We start from the raw sequence: 6,307 nt of genomic DNA, 5'->3' as shown, positions 1-6,307 counted from the left end.
TTTTTCATGTGTCTGAGTGAACGCACAGATTCCCTGAGCGGTCTCTTGGACCACTGTGAGCAACAGCAGACGTGTGCACTGTGGTCACGCCAGCATCGAATCCATCCAAGTTACATGGTTTATTAAAATAATCAAATTACAGCATTTATGTTTGACTACTTTTAATTAACTGCTTTAGCCCACTTACAATGAAAATTAAAAAAACAAATCTTGTTCATGACCTGTGTAGCATGTTAACACTATTGGAAGTAAAAAGTAACTTGAACTCCAATTTTGAAAACAAAACTTTCTTCTTTTAAATAAAGCTCTGATTTGTATTATGAGTATGAGTCTGTGGTCTGGGAGAGAGTCCTGTAACTCTGTCTGCAAAATACAGTAAATAATGACCAATGTTGGGCAGTTAATTATATAGTTACTTCTTCAAAAAAGTAACTGAGTTATGCGAACAACGAAGTTTTTTGCAGCTGTTTACCTAAAAATGCAGCCAAGGCATTTTTTAAACAAACATTTCAAACTATTTACAGAACAATCAGCTGTTCTGCATCGAATCTGATGCCACACAAATTATTTGTGCCACTCCAAAAAATTATTTCTGTCCACTATGAGATAAAGGAGAACAACAGCCTGATACCTGCAGGCCTGACAACAGGAGATGTATCACTCCTGTAACACCTGTAACATTCAGTAGTTGCCTCATTGTTCTGACACACACAACAAAACTACTGACTACACTACACACTAACTACACAAGATTTGCGCTAAACGTCGCAAATCTCTCACATCTCAAAACACCGCCGTCACTCCTAAAACTTCCACCTTCCTAAACAATAAATGCCATGTTGCCATATCATTTTTTGATTGGTCGACATGGTACATTTTTCGACGAATAGGAAAGGCTGGGGTTTTTTGATTGTGTTTTTGCTCACAGGCTTTCCAGTGTTTTTCTTATAAAACGCAGTTTTTACTGTTTCTTCCTGCAGTAAATATAAACAACGACAGTATTCAGGAAGAAAACCAAACATTGCAGATATTTTTATCATAACTCTGGTTTTACGTGGCCGATCAACACAATTTAAAAACTGGTATAAACTCCACACTTTTTCCGTCAATTGTTCCGTGCCCTGTTGAATCGTGATCTGGTGACTGTGGAGACCACTTGAGTACAGTGAACTCCCTGTCATGTTGAAGAAGCCATTTTAAAACAGTCTGAGCTTTGGGACACCTTATCCTCCCAAGAGCAGCCATCAGAAGAAGGTTAACGGGATTTACATGGTCAGCAACAATATTTAGGTATGCTGTGACTTTTAAACGATCTAAATTTGTTACTAAGTGGCCAAAATATCTGATCCATCCAGATATCAAGACTCATGATACCAGGGGACGTTTTTCCAATATTTTATTGTCCAATTTGGAGAGCCTGTGTGAACTGCAGCCTCAGTTTCCAGTTCTTAGATCACAGGTGTTCCACCTGGCGTGGTCTTCTGCTGTGTGTAGGTCAACTTTTCATGTAACAAATCTGTATTAACACTCAAAGCTTCATGTCCATGAAATTATGTGCGTGTTTTTTACAGTTTTTCTACATTAGATGTTGCTCCGATTTTAAACTATTTAATATAATAAAATATTTATAATATAGATATCTTGTTCTTGGCTCCCTTTCTAGGCAACCCATGTAAAACATCTGGAACTGCCCCTGCTAAGGACTAACTTTCTGTGAGGTTCTTGAGAGAAAAATACAGTTGTTAAAGTCCCGCTTCAGATTCAATTCAGTTGATTTTTAACATCCTAAATCATAAGAAAAAAGCTATTTTCCTCAGTAGCCTTCAACAGGGGCCAGAGAAAATTCTTAACTTTAGACAGTTGGTTTGGTAGTGTGAGCACTGCTGCACCACAAACATCACTCATCCTAATGTTGCAGTCATCCTGTGAACTCATTCTAGCAGCATTAGCATCCAGGCACTCTGACACATCTGCTGACAGTTTATGCTCTGACTTTTCTCTTAGTTTGCCTTTCTCCCACCAGACTAACAGTAATCATGCTACTAACTAATACCTTTTAAATAAACATTGTATGCTATACAATAATAAAACCTTAATGCCCTGGGCATGTGCCCACTTTTCCCATGCAGTTATCTGTCTGTGTAAACACTGGATAATAAATGATATTAAATCTTCCACTACAAAGGTAGCCAGATGAGATAGTCAGTTGAAAGAGATTGTTGCATATCTTGTATTAAAACCAAATAAACCCTTCGGTTACATCTTGATTGCAAATATAAAAAGAAGAAAACTGTTTCTGCACAAATGTTTCTGAACCAATCTGTACTGTATATGGTTTTGCATTTATGCCAAAAGTGGCAGGAGGACACAGAGGGGGGTAATGTGACATTAGACTGAATCATCAGACTAGTGAAGAGCTGGGTAATTTTAGATTTTAAACTCTTCCATAAACTTAGTTTATCTAAACTTTGTGATTAATTTCCCTTAAATGCATGCTGTGGCTTCTTTGTGCTCAGTTTATGTGTAGGGTTTTATTTAGTGCCTCTTTACAGATGTTTTAAGTGTGTCTTTTTGTGAGTGTTTGGTACCTCTTTTTGGTTATTTTAAGTCTCTCTAATTGGGTTTCTTTGTATCTCCTTTGTAATTCTAATTAGCTATTTTAGGTCTATTGTTGTAGAACTAGGTCATCACCTTACAATATAAAGTGCCTGAGGCGATTGCTGGTGGTGGGCGCCGGCGGGTCGATCCAATCCATGTGTAATGAGATTGATACTTTAGTTTCTGCATGCACTGCTGCAAAGGGGCAACCTGGCTGCCTGTGTAAGTGCCGCTGCTTTCAAGTGTCACAGCGCAGAGCAGCCACAGTTTGGTCATGTCACGTGTCTCAGCAGCGCTAGACAAAGAAGCAAGCATGTTCAGCTAGCCAGGCTGCCCAGCAGCGCAGCATGGCAGAGAGTATCCAGAAATATGATGGTGGTAACAGTAATATTTTAGTTATCTTCAGCATTGCTGTAATTTTTAAAGTCCAGCAGGCTAATTCTTATTTTAATCAACTAAAAAAGTATAAATTACATTGAGACCTTGATATAATTGAATTAAAGCAAACATTCCAATTATAATATGGCTCAGATTTGATTGAATGTAATTACCCCTTTGTGTTAACCATGAAACAGATACAGTATGATTATTATATTTAAACTACAACTAGATGTGCTACAGACTTACTCATTATAGTATTCCTGTCCTGGGTTTTAACTCATTAATAACTTAAAGGAAAAATCCCCCCAAACACTTAAAGGTCATGAAAACCCATTCACATTTAGAAATGGTGATGCATCTATGTTAATTACTAAAAAGTATCCGTATTTTGTATTTACTCGGTATCGGATCAATACCAAATCTTAGAGTATTGCACACCACCAGCGATTGCTTTGATGTGGCACTATCGAAATAAAATTAAATTGGATTATTTTGTGTCTGTAGTTCTTTCACGTCTCTGTGGGGGTTTTGGATCTCTTATTTTCCGTTTGGTGTCTCCTTGTGGTTAATTTGTTTCTCTTTAAGATTGTTTTGTGATATTTTTGGTTGTTTGGTGTCCCTTTGTGGTTAATTTGTATCTTTTTTCTGTTTGTAGTTATTATGTATATCTTTGGGTTGTTTAGAGGCTCTGTGGCTACTTTCTCTTTTTTTTGCTTTTAAGTCTCTTTTTGATTATTTTACATCTCTTTTGTGATTGTTTTGTGTCCCTATTGCATCCTATTTGGTCTCATCTGTTATTTTGTGTCTATGTTTTATGCCACTTGTGATTGTTTTGTATCTTTTTGCGGTCCTTTTTTATTCACAGCTCTCAGAGTGACTTTTCAGTAAGAAACAAAAATCCAAGGCCGAAGAACATCTTGGACCACCGCACAAATATCCAGCACCCCGTTAAATCCATTTTGTGGTTTGCCTTGCAACAAACTATTCTCCTATGAATGGAGCAGTGGGAACAATGGATTCTTCATAATGGACAGACTACAATGATGAAAGCCGTTACAGCGAGTCAAAGCGATGCAGTCAGAAAAGTCTGCAGCAGGCAGATTACCTTATCTCGTAATAAATACTCCAGTTGATTGGCATTGGTGGCAACAGATCTAATTTGACAAGGGTCAGCTCAGAACAACCCATCTGAGAGACTTATCTGGCCTATTCATGTCTGTGCCGAATTAGTTTTTTGGTAACACAGAGTCACATTCTGTCAGTATTTCCTGCAGCAGCACAGTGACACGCTAACTTAAAGTAATATTCTCAACCAAACCTTCCCTGTTTGTGTATACTATCTCCTTTATGATTAACAATGTTTGCATGCGCAGCTTCAATTGAACCATAGAGAGGCATTAAATAATGAAATCAGGGTTTGTTTTATATTTTATGACACATTCATAAATGAATAGTCAGTATGCTTAACAACTGAAGTGCTTCTTTAACAGCAGTAATACACTCAGTGAGGACTTCATTAGGAACGCTGTACTAATACTAATGCACTGAACCTCTCTTGGCTGTCAAAACAACCTAATTTCTTGGTCTGGACAAGATGTGGGAAATGTTTATTTGAGATTCACATTATTTCTGCAGGTTTGTTAGCTGCACTGTTATGATGTGAATCCAGCACATCCCAAAGGGACTTTTGTAATTGGTTTCAGAGCTGGTGACCAGGAAAGAGACAATTCTGTGTATTTTGATACTGGAAATAGCCACTGAAAGATGGCAAACTGTGGCCGTAAATGGACTCAAATCGTCAATAACAACACTGAAAACAACATTCAGTGTGCTATGGAAACTTTCCACACCATTACACCACCAGCAGCAGACTTTACACAGCACAGGTTGTATGCCAACCTGCAGGCATAAAAAAGTAATCATTTCCTTTTCATCGCCGGTAGTTGCACTTCCTCCCTTTGTTTCCGTTTAAGCAAATTTTTTACTCAGCATATACGCTGAAATCTAGTGTATGTACTTCCAAGTTCTTGACAGATTGTCTCCTGTACTCTGAATTCTCTTCTGCATTGCAGCACCTTTTCACAAATTTTGGCTGTCTTCTGTTTGGGCTTTTTTTGTTTTGTTACTTTTTTAGTCTTTTGTTTCATATAAAAAAATTCCATATAAAAGCCACCATTCGGTTGTTAAGGGATGACATATAAACCCTGCTTCCGGGTCCAAATTACACTATGTTTATTAAGGCTGTTGTCATTTTAACGTGTTTTAATATTTTGTATTTTGTTCTATTCAATCTGAACAAGCCCTTAAAAACAGTCAGTGATCACTGTTGGCCTCTCTCAGTTTTTATTACTGCCATTCATCTGCAGCACATTTTAAAGCTTTGTTTTTAAAACACAGTTTGCCAGACACCAAATATTTGAACAGGTCAGAAAAGCATCACTCTGAGGCTAACAAAGACTTGAATGAGTACATGAAGCTGAAGATCAGGAGGTTTTTATAATGAGTAATCCAAATCATGCAGCAATATATAAATGACTAACCTCGTATTTTGGATGGATTATCTCAGATGCTGTCCTGATGAAGTTTGGTCTGTTTTCACCATGTTTTTCCTTTCGTGTGATTGCATTCGTCGCTACCCATCTGGGGCTCTCATATTTAATTGATTGGAAAAAAAATAAATGAATCCTCCAGCTTCACTCTGCAAAAGTGTTTTTAATATCCTAACCATAGCTCTTTAGCTAGCCAACACGCAGCGTACCATTATATGCCAGCTGGCCCAACTTCAGTAACCCTACAAACGTCCTTGCTGCTTAATTTTCCTTCTTCATTTTATCCAAAGTGATAGCAGAGCTGTATATTTTAGGCTTTCAGAAATCCCTCATAGTATATCATATTTAGATGGGAACTGGAAGCTAACTAAATGCTAACTTCTGTTCATGGACTCCTGGATGTTAAACTTTATTGATACACCTGGTAGAGCAGCCACACTGATCATTTTATTACAAATGAAGGAATTTAGACAGTTTTAAACTCTCAATGACGGCTAATGATGTCAGACTTAAGAGGCAGATGAAAAAGATAATATGAATGTCGCCATCATGACATCATCCATTGGTGTTTGAAGCCCCGAGGATTTTTGCCATCATCATCTTTGTGTTGAAACTTGATGTGAGGAGAGAGGGGTTGATCTGACTGTGAAAGCCAATGAGAATAATCTAAATGATCCTCATTTTTGAAACTTAGAATGACCAACATTTATAAAATTGACTCCTTTTTCTCAGTATGCCTCGAAATTTAATGTCTGTGGGGTTTAACATTTGGCAGCAGC

The sequence above is a fragment of the Astatotilapia calliptera genome, chromosome 4 (genome assembly GCF_900246225.1).
Source record: "Astatotilapia calliptera chromosome 4, fAstCal1.2, whole genome shotgun sequence".
In the NCBI taxonomy this organism is placed as follows: domain Eukaryota; kingdom Metazoa; phylum Chordata; class Actinopteri; order Cichliformes; family Cichlidae; genus Astatotilapia; species Astatotilapia calliptera.
Note: the sequence above shows the minus strand (reverse complement) of the source record.